At 44.1% G+C, this 22,616-nt stretch overlaps 1 protein-coding gene across 7 annotated transcripts in view; it reads left to right on the forward strand.

The window, feature by feature from the left end:
• Positions 1-22,616, forward strand: part of Akap7 (A-kinase anchoring protein 7) — a 132,786-nt gene that overhangs the window by 102,249 nt on the left and 7,921 nt on the right. The gene's annotated exons all lie outside the window — the stretch shown is intronic.

The following is a 22,616-nucleotide window of genomic DNA, read 5'->3' on the forward strand; positions in this document are numbered from 1 at the left end:
ACTTAACGTTTTAGTTCCTGTGTAGGCTGCTGGCTTCAGAATGAGCGTGAACGAGCTGTCTTATGCTCCTTACCCCGAAATAGGGAATTTTTACTTCCCCTCAGATGAAATCTTTCCAGTCATACCTCTGAATTTGCAGTCATATATCTGTCATACCAGTATGTGATTCTCACCTAATTCACAGATTAATTTCATGTCTAGCTTAGCTACTCCAGATCCCCATCTGGTTTTTGTTTCTTGACTGAGCAAGGGCAGGTTTAAGAAGTCAGTGGATATTCTATGCCCATTACTTGGGGGTCCAGTCAGTTCCTGAGAAATCTTCTGGTAAGGCTTTGGAATAAACATTGACAGACTTTGGAACATTCAGCTCTTAACAAGCAAGAGTCAATAAATGTCTCTAAATTTTACTTATGAAAGTGACACTGCAGTGTGACAGACCTGTTCTCATAACCTGAGACACACCAGCCACTTTCTAAAACCGAGCGTAAGCGTTCACTGGGCAGTTGGGTGGTTTGTGATGACTTATCTGTAGTCTGGAGATCTGGGCATATAGATTCACTTTCTGGAGTCCATCCCTCTCTGTCCAAAGCCTTGGGGTGGACAAGGACGAGAGTTCTTGCCTTTACCCTGCTCTGCCTCCTGTCCCGCTGTGTGGGCTTTCCCTGCATGGGTTTGCTTTTGCCCTTGTCTGTGAACTGCCTTCCTGGCTCTGCAGAAGTCAAATTTTTGTGCAGTGCGAAGCTTATGCTTTGCCTTTGTCATCTGGGACTGCTGCAGAGTGAAGTCTTGTATTTCTAGACACAGTGCTTCTAATTTTGGTTTACGGGAAGTTCTCTATAATGCTTTTTGGGTTCTCGTTCTTAAAATTTAACCCTCCCAAAGGAAAAAGAAAATAGCATGCTGTGTCTAAAGGAGTCATCCAGCCCAGGAGTACAGAAGCCATGCGTTCACGCCCTGTTCCCTCTCCACATGAATCCCAGCCAACCCCTGGCCTTACACAGTCCTTCCACACCATTCTTTCTCTGTCTGGTTTTGTTATGACTTCATCACTGCCCCCCATTTACACACCCCGTGCACTCATACATTCTTGTTGCAGTGCAAGCTGCCGATAATGCTTGCCTAATAGGAGTTACCCAGTTAGGGGTGGATGTTAAAAGTGTGGCAGAGATTTCATTGCCTGGTATGTCTCAAGAAGAGCATAAGTCAGCACCGACTGGACCCATCCAGTCTTTAAGTTGTATTGGTAATATGTGAAAAACAAATCCACAAAAGACATTTGAGAGGGTCTAGAATCATTTTGCTCCAGTCGCTGGATTGTACAGTAACAGCCAAAGATGCAGATGTGACTTCTCGTTGGGCTCCCAGATACTTAGTGGCCTTGTTAACTTGCTTCAAGTCACCTGCTCTTTGAGTACCTGACGAGGCAGAGCACAAGAAATGTTCATGTTCGTGGCCATGACCCAGCCTCCTAACTCTGTCATGGCTCTGCACTGTTCTTCCGGACCGTGGCTCAAATTAGAGCAAATCCAAGGGGATGGTGGTGAAAACTTACATTTGTGGGTATTCTTCTCAAAACACAGGTGAGTTGGAAAATCCGTCTTCTGCAGTCCTACAGAGATCCAGCAAGGATAGATCCAGCGGGCCGAGTGGTAAGAGTCAAGCAGAACCCTCACTCCTGCTGCTTTAGCCTGCTCTGGCCCTTTGGTGGTGCTGGCGGATGGAAGGGACTCTGAGTTGATTCCTTAGTGCTACCATGTTAATCTGCTAATAGTAAACAGAATGATTCTCTTATCAACCAATGAAGGGCCCAAGTTCATGCTGAAAATTAACTGTGTGTACCTGGAACTCCTGATGATAGGGTGAATGCCGAGATGTAGCAGAACTCACTGTGGTTTGGGTATCAGTTAAGAAACGGAAACAGCTTAGCCGTTTTTACTTGAATCCCAGTGCTTGAAAACCCCCCTGCCCCGTAAAAAAAAAAAAAAAAAAAAAAAAAAATATATATATATATATATATATATATATATATATATATATATATATATATTTAAATTTTGGACCACAGTAAGTAGAATATTGAAAATTAGTTGATGATCCTTAGAAAATGAGATTTTTATATTCTATAAATAAATATTCCTGACACTAAAATTATAGCAGATACAGTAGCAATAAAACAGTTGTTATAGCAGTAACAGTTGCTGTAGCTATTCATCAATATAGCTCCTTCTGGATTTTTCTAGACCCTTTTCACTTTGGATTACCAAGTTTTTAGTAGTCTGGAAGAAATGTCCAGGAATAAAAGTGTCAAGGCCAAAGGGTGTACTGAGTGACATTTAATAATACCTCACTACGTATGATGATTTGTGTATGCTTGGGTCAGGGAGTGGCACTATTAGGAGGTGTGGTCTTGTTGGAGTAGGTGTGTCACTGTGGGCGTGGGCTTTAATACCCTCATCGTAGCTGCCCGGAAACCAGTATTCGGCTAGCAGCCTTCATATGAAGATGTAGAACTCTCAGCTCTGCCTGCACCATGCCTGCCTGGATGCTTCCAATGCTCCCCCTTTGATGATAATGGACTGAACCTATAAGCAAGCCCCAGTTAAATGTTGTCCTTATAAGAGTTGCCTTGGTCATGGTGTCTGTTCACAGCAGTAAAGCCCTAACTGAGACACTAGGGAAACTTCAGTGGAAATTTGGCAAGTAGAGACTTCTATAACTAATTCCTCGACATCCCCACTGTTCTTTTCCCAGTACATACTTTCTTGTTCGGAAGCACTCTGAGTAAAAAGAGCAGGTGAAAGGCCACAGAAGGTGTGAGCTGCCTCTTGAGGCAGGCAGTCTCTTTCACTGCAAGTGTGTATGCATAGGATGGCATTCTTGTTAGGGGCGTTACAGTGGCACGTGGGCCAGCCATCGGAGCCATATGCTGACAGCTCAGTTGCTGGCATTCTCTGATGTTGCTCCTCTGTTCTCTACTTTACACACACAGGCTTCGTGGTTGTGTTTCATGTGTGTGCTCCGTCTCCTCGTGTGGATGTACAGTACCTAACATTCAGAACAGGTTGTATATTCCAGCAATTGCACCGTGCTCTGCACATGGCTTCCCCACTAGAGCCATGCTGTCAGTGCTTGCCAGTGAAGAGGATGGTACTGATTTCCTGTTAGGCTATGACCGTGGCAGCATTTGCTATGACTAAAGTTAAGAACTACTGTGGATGGGGTGTGGCTGCAGAGACAACTTAATGTTTAAGAGCACATACTGTTCTTTATTTTTATTGAAAATAGATCTTTTTCCATACACTGTGTTATTGTGGTTTCCCCTCCCCCAGCTCCTTCCGCTTCCTCTTCACTTTCCCTCCCATCTGGATCCATACCCTTCCTGTCTCTCATTTGAAAACAAACTGGCTGGCACCTAAGGAATAATAAGAGTAATAATAATTAATAGTAATAAACAAATATTTTGGAATAGGACAAAGCAAACAGAAGAAAAAGCATAAGGAACACAGATGCAGAGACACACTTATTCACACATATAGGAATTCCGTAAAGGCACAAAACTGGGAGCCATGTATACACAAAAGAACCTGTAAGGTTAAAGGAAATACCCAGACATAAACAACACTGTGACACAAGGGGCTGAGGACGCCATGGAGTTCATTTTGTGCTGGCCATCTACTTTTGTGTATGGGGCCTACCCTTAAGAGTGGTTTGTTTTCCCAGTGAGACTCTCTTGGAGAAAACTAATTTTTAATTTAATTTAATGGTTATCAGTTGGAGATAGCTCTTGGGGACAGTATGGGAGCATGTGACCATTTCTTCTCTCAGCTTTTAAACTGGTCCAGGCCCTGTGCATGCTGCTTCAGTCTCTGTGAGTTCATATAAACAGGCACATACTGTTCTTACTGAAGACCCATTTGGTTCCCTGTTTCGACATTGGGTAGCTTCTAACTACCTGTAACTTCCCCTCCTGGAAAATCTAATAACTCTAGCCTCTGAAGGCACTATACTCATACACACATACCCAACCATCTTACATACAGTTAAAAATAAGTCTCTAAACAACAGCAATAAAAACAATACCCCTAAGCTCCCAATACACACAAATAATAAGATAATAGTTCTTTAACCAACCAACCAATCAGAAACCCCTAAGGGGCTGGAGAGACGTCTCAGCAGCTAAAAGTACTTGCCTTTTTAGAGGATCAGAGTTTAAATTCTAGAACTCAAGCTCCAGTGATTCCAGTGCCCTCTTCTGGCCCCTGTGGGCATGAACACATATGTGGCATATATGCACACACACACAAAAATATAAAAATCTTTCTAAAAAAAATATTATGATTCCCTCCCCCATTTGCCTCTTAGCACCAAAAGGATAGGGGCTACAAGAATCAAGCAAAGATTACTTTAAAAAAAAAAAAATCTTTCTTCCAAGCTGGGCATAGTAGTGCACACCTTTGATCCCAGCAGTCTGGAAGCAGAGACAGGCTGACTCTGAGTTTGAGGCCAGCCTGGTTTACAGAGTGAGTTCCAGGACAGCCAGGGCTACACAAGAGAACTCCTGACTTGAAAAACAAAATCAAGCAAATACAAACAAACAAACAAAATTTCTCTTCCTTCTCTGCTGTCTTTTCTTTCCCTTCCCTACCTCCACTTTGGCTTAACTTTTTGGATGCCAACCATCTGCTAGGTACTGTGCCAGGGTTATTTTTAAAGTGTTCACGAAGATCAATTATTAGATATATGCTCCTGGCTGCCCTGTTTCTGAGGGGAAGTTGTTGGCAGCCAGAGAAGTGGGGAATTTCTCAGTTATAGTCCTCTGGGGTATTGGGGCTAAAGCTGGCAGGAAGCCTGGATCTCAGGCTGCTCAGTATCTATTACCCCTTCTGAGCAGAGAAAGCAACACATTGTGTAATTCAAGACTGCCACTGTGCATGAGATCTCTTTGGGCAATGTAGTTGTGCCCTCAGTCATGTTATACAATGTAAACCATTTAGCCATAGTCAATACTGATTAGATTTTCCCATTGCTAAGTGATGTATACCCGGGAGGTTTGTTTCTAAAATGGAAACATTAGAGCAAATGCTAACAGTTACTGTTCATGTTTTACCTCCCTGACTTTGTTAGTTCACAGGCTACAGTGGGCACTGTGTTTCCTTTCAGTATTGTTCTTAGAACTTTCAAACACTGAACATAGAGTGAAATGCTGGATAATTTTTTGTGGGAGTAGCTGGGTTGGATTATATCCAGTCCTTGGGGGAGCCATTGGCTGCTGTGAGCCACACACTATATCCTCATTCCTGGGCACGTGACAAAACAGAGTTGGGTGTCTGACATTGTAGAGGAATTTTAATCTAAGGGATCATATCCAAAGACCTTCTAGGCCTATATGATCTGGCCAGAATGCAGATTCTGGGATTACAGCATGAACTGGCTGGAATACAGACGTGCCCTTAGTATGCACCTTTAATCCCTAACAATGAAGGTAAAGTTAGTTTGTAGAAGGAAGCAGCCATATTTGAAGGGCAGACAAAATGACAAATCAGAGAAAGATTTGACAGAATGAGTCAGAGATAGGATACACCCAACTCTCATAGGATAGAGAGGTTACTTGAGAGAGAGAGAGAGAGAGATCAAACCAGACACAGGTGAAGACAGAATGATCCATAGAATGAGAAGGAGCCAGAAGATTAGAACAGATTGCCAAAATTAGTATGAGGTCAAGGTCAAGCAGAATATTTCAGTTAAAATCTGAGAGAAGCCAGTCAGCTTGGAAGATTAGATTGTGCAAAGGCAAGAAGCTTCCAGGTCTAGGCTTAGGGATAGTTAGAACATAGAAGGAAATAGTCTGGGTATTTCCAAGAAGTGTGTTTGCAGAGCTTGGGTATGGCTGTCATCTCATTCCATCATCTGAGAAAATAAAAGCAAAATTTATACATGACATCCTGTTATCCAGCAGTGTGCAGTGACCTCATATCCTCAGAAGAATTTCAGGTGTTTGTTTAAATCTTGCAAATTTTTTTGAAGATGTGTGATTAAACCATTTCCCATAGATCTGTTTATTTTTGTTCATTTTACCCATAGTAAAGAGACTCAAAACCACTTCCAAGTGCTCCGTGTCATGCCACAAACAGTGGAGGTGTTTGGAGACATCGTGACTCAGCTTGTATTTTTGGTTTTGGTATTTACTGTTTAATTTTTACACTTTGTACCCCAATCTTAAATAGTATCTACCTGTCATGAAAAGTTAAATTTTAATCAAGATTTAGCTAATATGTATACTGTACCTGTGTGTGGTGGTGGGCTGTGAGAGGCAGCTGGGTACCTGGTTGAGCTCAGGCCTCGAACACCAGAGACCCTGGCTCGTCTTATCACTTCAGCCATGCTTAAGGACTTCTCCAGTCCACAAAGCAATACATACTTGCTCTTTCTTTGCTTAACTGTATTTGGGTTAAACTTTTATCACCTGCAACATAGACTTTGGACATTATTCTGTGGGACTTTCCGTGTATATAGTAGGTATGGATCCCTGGTTCTGCCAAACTGACTTAAAATATAACTGTGGTTATACATTAACACATTCTCATAGTTGCAGAGAACCTATACTTAATGAGTTTACTATGTGCCAAACTCTAGTGTATATTTTGGTAGAAATACACTAGCCCCAGTGGAAAGTGACTGAGTAAGTGACTTCTTACTTACAAACCTCCATGCTGTGTTTGGTTACAGTAAGATCTGGCCTTTCCTTAAAGATGCTCAGAGGAAAGTTTTGTTTTACTTCTGCTAACACTGCTGAGCTCTCCCCATCTAGAAAGCTCTGACCAGGTGTTCAGAGGACACAGGAATGAATCATGCATAGCTGCTATTATTGGAGGTTTCTTTTTAAATTTATATGAGTTTTCAAAGCAGAATCCAACTCAAGTCTGTTGGATTCCGAGGTTTGTTGTCCTCAGTAGGTACAAGCCAACCCGGAGGGTCTTTCTTTCTAATAGGTGATACCCAACCCATGATGCCACACCCTTCTATGGTGCCACTAACTTCCCATGATGCAATGCCCTTCCCATGATGCAATGCCCTTCCCATGCCAGGAACACTGTGGTACCAAGTCAGGAAAGTCCAGTAAGAGAAGCTTAATTGCCACTGAGACAGCCATTTGCGCTAAGCTTCTCTCATTGGTGACATTTACAATTTGATATGAGCAAACACAGCTTCTACAATACACATTTTAGGAAATTAAGTGCCCCATAACAAACATTCATAATGTCAGAGTTTAAAGTTAACAGAGCTTAGAACTACTGAGATAAATGTTTCAGTTGTGAACCAGTCATAGACAAAACTTGAAAGCAGTAGGTGTAGCTTACACTTAAATATTGTGTTAACTGGGATGGTAAGCCATATAGAAGATATTTGAAACTTCTAATTTCTTATTTCCATATACTCTTTCCTTAACTTATTAATTTAGTTAAGGATATTTATAAACAAAAGATGTACTCTCTATCCCCCAAAGAGATGGCGTTCACTGGTGCTGCTGGCAAGAGAAGAAGGACTCTGGGAACAGAATGGTCCATGCTTGCCCACCTGTCCCATAGCCTCCACCCCATGCTAATTGTGGTCTGAACTGTTGCTAGCATTTGCCATGTGAATAGCATCAAACTTTAATTGGATATCTAACATATGTCAGTTAGGCCAAAAATAAAAAAAAACCACAGTTTCTAAGCGTTTTAAATGTACAGCCAAAATTAGCTATAAAGTCAGTGTTTCGGGGCTTTTGAACTATATAATTTATGATTTCATATAAACTGGCCAGTGGATGATTTGTTAATCTGATACCTCATATCTCACTTTATTGGGTTTTACAGTGAAGTGGTTGGTGCTTACTGCCGAGTCTAATGACTTGATTGGTTCCTTCATGGTAGGAGATGAGACCTCATCCCTACAAGTTGCCCTCTGATCTCCACATGTGGCATGTATACACACACACATACACACACAGAAACATACCACATACACAGAAACACACCACAGACATATAAATGTAAAAAAAAGAAAGAAGTCAAATGATGATACATTAAGTCTAGAAACATTCTAATTATGTTTACAGTAAGTTTTCTATTAAACAATAAAAATATGCAAATGGACTATTAATAGAGACATCTAAGTAGACTTTATATTAGTAACATACAATATGTTGTACGTTACTAATTTATTAATGTAGATTTTATTTTTCATATTATTATTAACACTTTATTAATTTATTTACTTTACATCTAGATCATAGCTTCCCCTCCTTCCCCTCCCTCCTTTCCTCCCAGTCCCTCTCTCTCACCTCACCTCCTGTGTTCTTCTGGTTCTTCTTTCTCTCACCTTACCTCCCCACCATCCTCCTGACTTCCCTTTCTCAGGAAAGGCTCAGGAAAAAGGAGGCTTCCCATAGATATCGACGGACCTTGGCATATCAAGTTGCAGTAGGACTAGGTGCATCTTCTCCTAGTGTGGCTAGACAAGGCAGCCCAGTTAGGGGAAGGGATTAAAAGGCAGTCAGTGGTCAGATACAGCCCCTGCTCCTGCTGTTAGGAGTTCCACATGAAGGTCAAGATGCATAACTGTTACATGTTTGTTGAGGGACTAGGTCCATCCCATGCATGCTCTCTGTTTGGTGGCTTATTCTCTGTGGGCCCAGGTTAGTTGAATCTGTAGGTTTTTTTGTGGTGTCCTTGGCCTATCTGATTCCTTCAACCCTTCCCCCCTCCCCCCTCCCCATAGAATTTTCTAAGCTCTGCCTAATGTTTGGCTATGGGTCTCTGATCTGTTTTCATCAGTTGCTGGACCTCGGATGACAGTTATGCTAGCTGCCTTTCTGGAAGTATAGCAGAATGTCATTAATTGGTGTCAGGGGTTGGCTCTCCCTCATGGCATGGGTCTCAAGTTGGGGCAGTCATCGGTTCCTTCTTCATCTTTAACTCTGCACATCTTGTTGGCAGGAGAAATTGTGGGTCTGAAGTTTGGTGGCTGGGTTGGTGTCCCAGTCCCTCCATTGGAAATCTTTTCTGGTTGCAGGAGATGGCTGGTTCAGGTTTCATTTCCCCCACTGCTAAGCATCTTAGTTCCCCTCATGGATTCATGGGAGTTTTCATTGTCCTAGGTTTCTGGCTCATCCCAGAGATGCGCTCCCCCCCACCCCCCCACTCATTGATTCCAGTTTTGTCTCCCTGCAGTCTTTCCTTCTCTCTTCTCTGTATGGTAGAAGATTTTAAAGGCAAAATTTCCAAACTGTTTTGCCATTAAATTTTAAGTAGAAGACCAAAACTTTTTTAAAAATAATGTGTGCTTTTAAATGAATTCATTTTTAGTAACTATTGAGTGGTATTCAAATTAATGCCTTTAGGATCAGCAAACTTGCTTTAAAATACGGAGTGTAAAAACACAAGCTTGGGTGATTGTTTAGGCACGCCACTGTCTACCTTGTGTTCTACTATAAATGTTGATTATTGAACTCCAGCAAGAGAACCAGCAAGTCCCAGTTATAGCAAGCCAGCATGTGCTGCCTGCTGTGTGATTGTCTTTAAAATGGAAGTTGTTTTGAAACTTTAGATTTACTCTAGTGTACTTTTTAAATTGGCATATTAAATCTAAGCCAAGAATTCACTGGGATGGAATACATTCAGCACTGCATATGTACAACCTATTTAACCTCCGATGGAAAATTAGACCGACAGACTTTTCATAGAACTTAGTTATATATGTACAACTACACGAAGTTTGACATTAAATTAAAAGGTTATAATAGATTATTTTATGAGGAAATTTGATCCTGACATAATGCAGTTTTGACTGCGTTAACTTTGTACGCTTTTACTTTTGTGCCCTTTGTTTCTGTACTGTTGGAATCACCAACAGCTACACAGTTGTATCAGGGGAAATACAAAAATAGCAGATATTACTTATGGCCTAGCAAAGTAAACAGGGAACTACACTGGGTATTTTAACAGAAAATTTAATGTAGGAAATTAGTGAAATAGACGTTGGAGTAATAATGGTATAAAGTCAAGGCTGAAGCAAACATATAGTAACTTTTAGGCTTGGGTGACTTATAGAAAGAAGGGTCCTGTGTGACTGAGATCTTTGAAGAGGGTTGCTGTCTCCAGGGAGGGCCTTCTGGGACTTGGGAAAGCCACCAGTGAAGCTGGAATTTTGGCCCACAAGGTTGGGACATCAGTCAGCTCTGGGGATCTCCAAGGGAATGACAGAGGAGTAAGGAGAAGAAATAAAAACTGGAAGCAACTGCTCCTGGAACCTGGAGCAGTGAGGGGCAGTGAGGGGCAGTGAGGGCAGTGAGGGGCAGTGAGGGCAGTGAGGGGCAGTGGGGGCAGTGAGGGGCAGTGAGGGGCAGTGGGGGCAGTGAGGGGCAGTGGGGGCAGTGAGGGCAGTGGGGGCAGTGAGGGGCAGTGGGGGCAGTGGGGGCAGTGAGGGGCAGTGAGGGGCAGTGGGGGCAGTGAGGGGCAGTGAGGGGCAGTGTGGGCAGTGAGGGGCAGTGGGGGCAGTGGGGGCAGTGGGGGCAGTGAGGGGCAGTGAGGGCAGTGAGGGGCAGTGAGGGGCAGTGGGGGCAGTGAGGGGCAGTGGGGGCAGTGAGGGGCAGTGGGGGCAGTGGGGGCAGTGAGGGGCAGTGAGGGCAGTGAGGGGCAGTGAGGGGCAGTGGGGCCAGTGGGGGCAGTGAGGGGCAGTGGGGGCAGTGAGGGCAGTGAGGGGCAGTGGGGGCAGTGGAGGCAGTGGAGGCAGTGGGGACAGTGGGGAGCATCAAGGAACAGTGGGGGCAGTGAGGGGCAGTGCAGCATAGTGGGGAGCAGTAGGGTACAATGTAGAACACTGGGGATCATTGAGGGGCAGCGGGGAGCAGAGGCAGGTGGCTGGGGCAGCAGAGATGAGGACAGGGAACAAATTGCAGAGGGCAAGCTCTGTTCCCTCAGTGCTGTTTTCATCTCTAGCCGTCCTCCTGGGAGAGCCTGACAGGTGCCTCTGGCTGTGGGCCTGGCTGTGGGCCTCAGCCAGTCTTAATGAGGAGGGGTAGGGTTGGAGCAGAGAGACGGCAGCTTAATAACAGACCCATACTTGTTGAGTGTGTTTTAATAACATCTGTGTTTTTTTATTGCTCCAAGAAAAACATTTAGTTTATGCTAATTTATAGTTCTTATTTCTTTGGAGACAAAAGTACTAATCGTATTAAACAATGATGTGAGCTTTTTTTTTAACTGTAAAACTTGTAGTTTGAATAAAAACATTTTAAAGTCTATAAAAATGTGTGACTGTTTCAAAATAGGCATAGTATATGGAAATTCAAATTAGTTGATGTTTCAAATGAAAAACCTAATTTACATACATTAACAAATTTAAGATGCACAGATTATACTTATTCTTTAGTTAATATACTGGATTCTGGGTTTAGCTACAGCACTGGTGTATTGTGTATGCATGTTGCTCATCTTCACCCCACTCTCTTGCCCCATTCCTCCCTCTCTGGCCATCTCTGCTGGTTCTCTTTCTCCCCCTACATGAAAGAGAACAAATCACTTAGAAGCTAATTTGTCATCAGTTTGTAAATACTATTTTCAAAGTCCTTAGGTATGCACTACAGTCTTGTTTATGCTGTTTGGAGGGAAGGGTGGACAGCCCTTAAACTCGTCCTGTGATTTTGTATTGAGGGTACCACTGCCAGTCCCTGCTGATGTGGGGACCAGCTAGTGAGCAGGTGGGGACTTAGGCCTACAGCCCATGCAGGTCAGCACTGAGAATGACAAACTGCCCATCATCAGGGCTAAAAAGAACCAAAGGGCCTAAGGCAGCAATCGCTAACATAGCTGAAAAGTCTGGGGAATTCTGGGAGATGTCTGGGAACCAGTCAGAGTGAAAAACAGAAGGGGCAATGAGGACGCAACAGAGGCTGATATATGCAGACAGAGTCTTAATGAAAATGGAGGATTTATGAGAAGATGCATTGGCTCCTGAGTGCAAACAAGACAGCCTGCATGAACATCGTCCGCCCTCTGCTTCTCCACCCCAAGTTCAGTCACGTGCATACACGTGTGTCTATTTGTGTGCTCATGTGTGTGCACGTGTATGTGTGGTGTTTTTTTTTTTTTTCTTTTTGAGTCAGGGTTCCTGCCTTGGGGCTCATTCAGTTTGGCAAGATTGAATGGCCACTCAGCCCCAGGAGTCTCGCCTGTCTGTTTCTGTCTCTCCAGTGCTGAGTTCATGAATGTGTGCAGTGGCCTTGGCATTTTTGTGTGGGTTCTGGGAGTTGAACTCAGCTCTGTGTGCTTGTGTGGCAACGGCCTACCGAGTGGCATATCCCCAGCCCTACCTTCTCAGCTTTTGAGTGGTGTTGGGGGCTGTGGCTCCCAGCAGCCTCTCTGTTCTCACCCTCAGTGGCCTCACTGGCTTATGGAGGTGGGACTTCCCTCAGCTCTGGGAAAAAAAAAGAGTTCCTCTCTCCTTCCCACATAGAAAATCAGGAACTGCCCTGAATGGACCTGTGCCATTTGCTGCCCTTTCCTCCAGGGCTCGCGGAGAGCTATTGAGCTGGGCTGCTGTGGCCCACAGGGTGCCCTAGGTAAAGGTTTTTAACAGCTCTGTAGGAGCCCTGTGGAAAGCGAGGAGAGCCAGGACACATAGGAGAAGTGGAATGAGTCCAATAATCTTGTTTGCTTAGGGAAGGGGTGAGAGGAAGGTATGGAAGGGCATTGGGAGGGGTGTGGCCCCAAGCCCTGTGCAGCTACGGAGCAAGCCTGATCCAGAAGGCTCAGTGGGCTCCTGACATGGAAAGTCACCATGCTGCTGCTTTTCTCTGCACTTGAGGACACGGAGAGCCCTGAGGCTCTGTTACCTACCCCTCTATGACCTGAGCTCTTCCCTGGTTCTTTCTTGCGTATTAAAAATTTCTTTTTTTTTGGTCCTGATTTTTTTTTTTATTTCTAACTTAACCCCACCACGGTTTTTATGCTAATGACTATATCGAATCTTTTGGGAATTTAACAGAAAGGACTGACTGGCTGGCAGGAAGCCTTGTGATGGAAGGTGTGTAATGATCGCCAAGAAGATGAGAGAAAGCTGAGATGACTCTGATGAATGACTGTGGCATTTGTCGTGAATACGTGCCGCCCATCCTGTAGTAGGCATGCTCTTGGAGGAGTCGTGTGCAAACCGAGCCTGATGTGATTATTTTTACACGCGGCACGTTTGAGTTTAGTGCATCTAGAAATCGAAAACCATCTGTACCCTGCTATTCCTGGAACAGTCTGTTTACATGTCTGCCGGACACCATGTGCAAGATTAATTGATTTACAGTAGTTCTTCTCTAAACCAAAATGGCACATCATTTGCTTATAAAGGAGTATAGTGTTACACTCACGACTACACTACCTGTCTGTGCAATATGAACTGCTTGTTTGCAATTATTCCCATATGTTTTAAGACAAGTTTTCAAGAAGTTTTAAGAAATAGTGGTGGTACTGGAGAGATGGCTCGGGGTACTGGTTAAGACTGTGTGCTGCTCTTGCATAGGACACAAGTTGAGCTTCTAGCACTCAGGTTGGAGAGCTTGCAACTGTATGTACGTCAGCTCTCTTGGATCCAAAGCTCTCTTCTGGGCTCTGTAGGCACTTGCACACACACACACACACACACACACACACACACACACACCCACACCCCTCTCCCCCTCCCACATGCACACAATTAAAAAGAGAGATCTTTTAAAATGACAGAAAAAAATGAAAGTACTTACTGTTCAGTCGCTGCTTTGTTTTGTCTTAATTTTCACAATAGCCTTGCACAGTAGAACTGCCGTTAACTGTACTTTGTAACTAAAGAGAGTGGGACACAGGAAGACTGAGTGGCTTTCACAGGGACCCAGGTATGCCATTCCGAATGAGTCACTGAGGAAGGCATTATCATATTGTATGACTGTATGTCGCCGTGTAGAATAAGAAGGATTATAGAGAGGATAATTGTATAAAGTAGTAGGTAGAGGTCAGCATTGTGATACAATGTCAAAGGTGTGATGTGTTAGAGCCGTGCTGATCTGTATTTGAGTTACAGCTTTGTCAGGTTTTAGAAATGTAGAGTTAGGTAAGTCTCCTGGTTTCCAGATCCTTCTTTTGACATATGTAGAAATTGGATTGAGGTTTGGACTTATGTGGGTAGGAGAAAGTCTACATACCAGGTACTTGATGTGAGGCAGGTTTATTATTAAGAGAGTTCATGAACACTGTTACCAGGTGTTGGGACCCCCCCCACACACACACTAGTCCCTGTTCGGGCGCCAAAATATGTCGCGGCCCAAGCAAAATGTTGAGGCCCGGGCTGCCCCTAGTTTGGGCGGCCACTGTATACTGGCCGCTTCGGTCCTCAGATTGGGGTTCAGCAAGAGAGAGAGGACAGACTCGAAGAATGGAGACCAGACAGAGTGTGTTTCAATCCTGTTTATTCTTCAGTCTCTCTTCCTCTAAGTGTCTCAAGTCCTAAATTCCTAGTTCCTAGTGCCTCCAAGTTCCAAGTGACTTCTTCCAAGTTCTCTTCCAAGTGCCTGCTTCTCTGTCTTCTCTCTGCTGTGTCTGATTCTCTCTAGAGCCAAGTGTTTTCTACCTAGTGTCAAGTAATCTGTTACTTTCTCTGTCTGCCTCTATCCTTTTATATGTCTCACTTCTAAGCCACTTCAGGTCACACCTTTAATCATGCCCTTAGGTCTTGTCTCTAAATCTGATCTCTAGGTCACACACCTTTAATCTCACACACCTTTAATCTCACACACCCAAGGTATCTAAACCAAGATTATCAGAGTGTGCTCAGCTGTTGTAGACTATTGTAATACAAGTCTCATGTCAGGGTATATGGCTCAAGATGGCTGCAAAGCTGATAGCCGCTTTCTGCTAAAAGTCGGCCCCCAACAACCAGGAGTGGGTGGTTCGGAGCAGGAGAAGTGGGAACCGTGTGCAGGACAGCAGGTCCAAGAGCATGTTGTGCTGGACTTGGCCACTCATACTCGGTGCTCCAGGGAAGTGGCCAAGCAGCTGCTGTGGAGCCAGACTCTGGCTCATCCCATAATGGGGAGCAATGAGCTGAGTTCATGCCATCTTTGGTCTCCTGTGCATGTTTCCAGCACCCCACTCCCTATAGGAATCAACCTTGTGCCCCCAGGAAGCCCTGCACAGTGGTGACTGTCCCTTGCCCACCTGCTGCTGTCTGTGATGGTTTCCTTCTGACATTTGAATTGACTGGTAGCGGTTCTTCTATATATGGAGATTAAGTAGTCCAGAAGCAAACACCCGCTGATGGACCACATGCCCATTTACATATTACCTGTACAGTGTTCAGTAAACGTACGTGCTAGTTTGATTTTCTAATCAGAGGTTCCTAATAGAAGTTTCTAGTAAATCTTAAGACACTGAGAAAAGAAAAATTCACACTAAGTTCCTTTCCCCAATTGTTTTTTTCTTAACGTTAAGCACATAAAGAGATCACCAGGCTTCAGTTTCTGTAGGAGGGTGTCGCTCATTCCCTTCCTCATTTTTCCTGTATATGTCCAGGGATAGTGTTTGTCTTAACTTTGTTTGGCTGGCTGATCATCTTATTCCCTCTCTCCCTCAATGCTTCACATTCACTATCACCCACTGTTACTGCTGTTCATCGTCCAGTGGACTCTGTCCATGGCTCGCCAGGATCACAAGCAAGCATAGTGACCAAAATCTTGTTTACCCTGGTTTCCATGTTCAGATTTTGAAATGTGTTTACTGGCCATCAAAGCAAAGCAAAACAGTGACACTTACTTAACTTATTTGATGTTTAAACCCGAGAAACTAGAGATGGTTCAGTCTGAAACACACTCTACTCACTCGGTCATAAGTAGAATACTTACTTAGAATGCATGAAGCTCTGGGTTTGATACCTGGTGTTGTGTAGGCTGAACATGCTTGGCACATGCTTGTGGTTAGGGAAGGACGACATGTTCAAGGTTGTCTTTAGATGCATAGGGAGTTTTAGGGAAATGTGCTAGAGACTCCTCCGACTGAAAACAGAAACGCACGCACACACACATGTACGCGCACACACATGTGAAGAGTCTGTGATGTTCTCAGCTACTCTGTGCTTCCTCTGATATTTTAGTGGCTCCCAAAGAAGTGCCTGCTCATTTACAACAGAATTAAGCTATCACTCAGTAGCAAATGTAGTGTTTTCTTATTAAGTAATAGATCTGCGTGAAACAAACTTACACACAGCAATGTTCTAAGAGTTGAACTATACCTCAGCAGTTGAAACGAACCACCATTTGTCATAGATAAGCCTTTAAAATTTGTGAGCATCTTAGAACATTGAAGTTTAGTTTGAAACTGCAAGGAAATAGAAGCCCTGCGCCCTCCTCAGCATGGCCCGGGAGCTTCCAACTGCAACATTCTCCTCCTTACCTCATTAGTCACCACACACTGGAGCAAGACTGCCATTAGCCACACAGGGCACACCAGCAGTATGCCAGGTAGTGTTATGTCCTGTCAAGCTATTCTATCTGGTCCACTTGAGAAATACTCAATTTACAAGAGCTGACTTAATACCACCTCCTTCCCACCCAAACCAGGCCTCGGGTATTTTGCCCTAGACGTGACTAATTAATTAATTAATTAATTCTCATATAATACACCCCTACCATAGACTCCCTTTTACTCTCCCTCTACTCCTTTCAGTTCACTTTCACCTCCCCTCTCTCCTAGAACCACTCCTTCTTTGTCTCTCTTCAAAAAGGAGCAGGCCTCCCAGGGACATCATCTATCTCATATCTATCTATCTATCTGTCTGTCTGTCTGTCTGTCTGTCTGTCTGTTTGTCTATCTAGCCATCCATCTATCTACCATCTCTTCATATCAAGGCTGGGGGAAACAACACAGTAGGAGTAAAAGGGTCTCAAGAGTAGGCAAAAGAGTTGAAGATACCCCCAGTGATAGGAATCCTACAAACATGCCAAGCTAGACAACCACAGCATGTATGTAGAGGACCTAGCCCAGACCCACCCAGGCTCTGTGAGCCTCTATGAGCCCTGCTTAGTTGATTCTGTGAGCTGTGTTCTCCTGGTGTCTTTGACCCCTCTGGCTCCTATAATGCTTTCTTCTGCCTCTTCCAAAGGGTTCCCTGAACTCTGCTTAATGTTTGGCTGTGGGTCTCTGCATCTGCTCCCGTCAGCTGCCAGAGGAAGCCTCTCTGATGAGGATTCGGCTAGGGTACTTGGCCTAGAATTTTAGATATCTATATAGCCAAGAATGACCTAGAACCTCTGACCCCATGCTTCTGCCTCTTCATTGCTAAGATTAGAGGTTATGTCCCAGAATTTCCAGTTTATGAACCCAAGATTTTGTGTATATTAGGCAAGCACTCTACCAACTGAACCACATTCCAGGCTTGTCTATAGTCTTTAAATTTATTTATGTATTTAGTTATTTATTTAACATATACAGGTGTTTTATCTACATGTATGTCTGTGCCATATGCCTGGTATCTGCAGAGGTCAAAAGTGAATGTCAAATGCTGTGTGATTGGGCTTACAGGGGGTTGTGAGCTGCTTATGTGGGTGGTGGGAATTGAACCTTGGTCTTCTGGAAGAGCAGCCAGCGTTTTTACCTGCTGAGCCATCTCTCTAGCCTGCCAGTCTTTATATGTGTATCCCCTCTACACTCTTCTTTCCTTCAGAGTATGTATGACATTTTTAATTTATTGTCACGCATTTCTGTTGAACTGCAGGTTTTCCGAAGGTAGGGCCATGTTGCATTCTTTTCTGTATTCTATAATCACAATGCAGGTGCTTATCATTGTGAAAGGAAAGGTAGAAATACGAAAGAGAAGAGAGAGGAAAGAGAAGGCAGGGAAGCAGAGACAAGGAAGGAATGGAAGGGCAAAGGAGGGAAGGGGGAATCTTGTGCAAGTCAATCGAGTTAGACTGTGAGTTTTCAGTGGAGAAGGAGGTCCCGTGAGTGAACGCAGAATTTCTGGTTCTCCAGTCAGTCATCCAGTCATTGGCAATTTTCATGTTTACCTTTTTTGCTCCAGGTCGAGAGTTCTCAGGCTACCTGCCTGGGGCGGATGTCTGGGTGGGCTAAGCTTCCGGTCTTCAGTGGGAGAGCTCCGGATTCCCGTCTCTGTGGCTGTAGAATCCAGCACGTGTTTTGTAAACCTCTGCTGTCATCGTACTTTAACACTCACCTTACCTCACTCTGAAAACCAAGTCAGATAATGTTTCTGATCCTACTTTATAATGCTGAAATCCCTCCAAATGGGTAGAGGAAGCTGTCCCTGTTATCACTATAGTGGCCGTGGAATTGTTCTCTGCCTGGCATTCCTCTTGACCTGGGCATATCTGTATTGCTTATAAACAACCAAAATGGCAGCCATAGCCTCTGCTTTATGTTATTTGATTAGATTGGTTGACAACTTGTACTCGGCTGATCTACCTTGCTGAATAGAATGGGAAAGTACCTTCCTTTCTGCTTGAACTAAGGCCAGGTTTAGAATACAAGCTTAAGGGGGAAAAGCACGTGTTATCTCGAGCAGGTATTATAGTGAAATACTCTTAAACTAGATGGCCGTCACAATGCTAACCACACCTTCATTTCCAGACTTCATGTTTTCTGTAGATCAAGAGATGGTTTCTTGAAAATGTATACTTACGACACATCTCTTCATCCTCAAATATTATTTCAATAATATTCACCCTTCTACTGATATTCCTGTAGACCCAGATTTGTATTAATAATATCTACCTCTTTTTTTTCCTGATTCAGAATTATACATCTCAGTCAGTGTTGTGCTGAATGACCTAGTGTGATCTTCATGACCAATCAGAGACATTAAATTCTTACCTTCCTGTTGGAGTGATTATTTTAAAAAGGCTGCTGGTCAAGCCGACTGTCTAGGCTGTAGCTAGAAATACCAGCCCTGCCACCCATGAGACTCCAGTGTGGGGTATGGCTCTGCCAATCTTCCAGGCTGTCTCTGCAAGGCTGGGCATTGCCCAGACTATCCTGCCAACCACATGGGCTCAGTACAGATGAGACTCTAATGCTTAGATTATCCAAAGGCTTATATATTTAGTAATGATCAATAACAAGATACTCTTACAATCAGAGGTGTAACCAAATACCCAACCTAGATACACCAACTACCTTTGACTGCTACAGACAAGCGAACATCAGCCTCCATGTCAACTTTTCTCCTTCTTCATCTCCCTTAGCTCCTCCTCTTCCTCTCCTTTACCCCTCCTCTTCCTGTCCTTTACTCCTCCCACCTTAGCTCCTCCTACACCTTCCAACTGGAACAGAAGCAGGAGCTGAAATGTAGGGAGAAAAACTGCACGGTTTCCCTATATGTGATAGTGACTGTAATGCAGACTCACAGGGAGTCTATAGATAACACAGCCAAACCAAAGGAAACCAACTAGAGAGTGTGCCACCCCCAGGAAGCAGACCTCAACAGCAGAGATAGTGACCACCTGTCAGCCTCACACTGCTGCCGAGTTCTAGCTTGTGCTCTTGGAGCAGATTGAGTGGGTGACACGTCTGATACAGAGAAAGGAAGACGAGATGGTCTGTTTGGCTCCTATCCACGCTCACAAGTCACTCAGTCGATTTTATGGAAAATATTTTGATACTGAGCACAACAGAAAACTATGATTCACAAGGAAAGCAACCGCAAAGCAGGCCTGCGGTCCTGAGATTATACAAGTTGCAGTTGGGGTGTGTCTTAAAATAGTGAGGAGCCGGGAAGTCATCTTTATGGGCAGCCACAGGCTAAGGCAGAGTGACAAACAGGCCTGTGGTGACCCCCACCGAGGCAGTACTGGGAAGGACTGTTCCCATTAGCGTTTTAGAAAGTGAAGTCTACTTCACATGCAGTAAATGCACTCTTACTCGGGTTTAGTTCTGTGAACTTTCATGAGCACGAGAGTCATAATAACCAAAGCGAGATCATAAACCGCCCCACCAGCTTCCAGAATTCTTCCACATCCCTCGCCGTTCATCTTCCTGCTCTTCCAAACCACCGCTCTGTTTCCCATCTAGCTTTTCCTTTTCTGTAGCATCAAACGCGAAGCCACATAGCCTGTGTCCTCTTTGGTTTGGCCGCTGGTGGCTGATATATCTTACGATGGCCTGTGTTGTAGCACGCGTCAGCGCTTCTTTCCTCCGCAGTGTTTTCGTCACATAGACCTCTCACATCAGATGGAGGCCGCTTAGGTAGTTCCTAGTTTAAGCGACTTTTGAGGAATGCTCCAGATACTGCTGTGAGCGATTCGGCAAGCATATGCTTGCAGTCACCTGTTTGCAAGTCAAACTAGAGGTGAGATTGCTAGATAGTTTGGTGAGAATATAGCCTAAGAATTACCAAACTCCCCCAAATGGGATATGTGCCTTCTCACCCGTGGTAGAAGATCTACTTGCTGGCTTCCTGCCCTCAGCAACCATTAGTGTTTTGTGTCCTTTAAACCAAGTCATTTGAATGGGTGAGTAGTGTCCTCTCACTATGACTTGTCTCTCTGATGACCAGTGATATTGGCTGCCTTTTGCCATGCCTGATGGCCAGCCATACGTTTTTGCTGTTGTTCTGTTTTTGAAATAGGGTTACTTTACATAGCTCTGGCTGTCCTGTGCATACCAGGCTGGCCAGCTTCTACATTCTGAGTATGGGGATTAAAGGTGTGGGCCACCACGTCTGACCTCCATACATGGCCACAGTTAAAAGCAAAGCCCTTTTCTATGGCAGACATAGTTGGGTTTCTAGAACAGCAAGTGTGCATTTTGAAGTAAGATGCTGAGGTAGGCCTTCTTCAGATCTAAGGAAATTTCCAATCTTTTTATTCATTTCCTCCATTTATCTTTTTCAGCCCCCAGCCCTTACTGTGTAACTCACACTGACATTTGACCCTCCTGCCTCTGTTTTCTTAGTTCTGTGATATAGGCCTGGGACACCCATGCCTGGCTATTTGAACAGTCTTGACTGCAGGCCTGTAAGGCCACCTGAGAGTGTTCCGAATCATCACCAAGGGTGGCTTTCATGACTGGTTTGCAGTCCTCAGTGACTGTGAGCAGTTATTTGTGGGGAGCTGCTATTGGCCCTGCAGGCTACACACAGACATCTGCCACCTTCAGCTTGTTGGCCACCTGTCGTATTTTCTCACTTGCTCTGTCTCCTGGTGTCCCAAGCCTGACTTGCTCACACTTGACTCACTAATTTCACCTTTGTTGAAAACACTGAGTTTTTCCTAGTGGAGGTGATGGACTCTTTTCACACAAGTATTGGCAGGCCACGGGTGGCTTCAGTTTAGTGTTGCTACAACCACGTATGGAAGCATCAAGCCCATTGCCTGTTGAACCTTTTCTCTGTGGGGTTTCTCCTAACATCTTTCCGGCAAGCTGGCATTAGTGACAACCTCTTCCTGACTTCATTTATCCCAATTGCTGTTTCAGTGACTGGTTCTCTTTTGTTTTTGTTTGTTTGGGTTTTTGAGACCATGTGTGATCTTGAACTCACTGTGTACCCCATGATGATGACCTTGAACTCTGGCTCCTCCAACCTCCATCCCCCAAGTACTAGTTAGTAGCATGGGCCACCACAAATGTCACCGGCTTTTAGTACTTACACTTCTCCCTGGATGCAGTGCTTTAATTGAGACTTCCCATTGTCCTTTCTATCCTTGCAATCACATTGGAAAGCCCCTCAGGTGCTGCTTCCTGGGGAATCTTGTCCTCATCCCTTACTGTTTGTCTTTTAACATTTGTAGTTTTCAGCATGGCCTGGTATGATAGGACTAAGCCTTCATACCGGTCGGTCTTCCTTTTGTGTGCACACCTTTTGAGCATAGATAAACCTCTTGGCTTTTCTTCTTTTATGTTTTCTCATGACAATGCAAACAGAACCTATATGGCTTATGGTATAATACAATATGTTCTTTGTGAGGCATAGTGACAGCCAGGGAGCTGCTACTGCAGCCTCGGGGGGCAGAGAGGCTCTGCTTTCCCTAATGCGGCTGTGCAGTGACAACTGTGATGTTCTCAGGTGTGAAGGCTCTCATTTTGATATGTCCCCCTACTGTGCGCGTACAAGTGGAGGTATGTGTGTCTTCCCCCCCATCCTCACCTTCTCTTTCTCTATCATTTTTATATTTTCTGATTAAAAATTACATTGCTATCCATTGATTTATTCTTGTTGGTATAAACACGCTTAGATGTTGGCAGGACATAGGAAGCTAGTGGCAATCTCTAGAGCCTTTCATGTGACATCAGCCCAGCTGTTGTTGGGTCATCTCAGCATATGCTGAGATCATCTGAGCAACACTAAGACTTACCGTAAATTATCCTAGCAGTTCTAAAATTTTCTTGCCACCACTGAGGAGGTTTTTTTGTTGTTGTTTGTTTTGTTTTAATGATCACAAAAAAGTAAACCTAATCACTGACCTATTTGGTACCAAAGATCTCAGTATATTTAATAGATCATGCCACACTCATAGAGAATTGCTGACTCCTAATTGCTCATGTGAAACTTACTGAGAAATATTTTCAATGTTGTATCCTTTAGAATATGCTGTATTGAGTGGA

This window comes from Arvicanthis niloticus, chromosome 30 (assembly GCF_011762505.2).
Source record: "Arvicanthis niloticus isolate mArvNil1 chromosome 30, mArvNil1.pat.X, whole genome shotgun sequence".
In the NCBI taxonomy this organism is placed as follows: Eukaryota; Metazoa; Chordata; class Mammalia; order Rodentia; family Muridae; genus Arvicanthis; species Arvicanthis niloticus.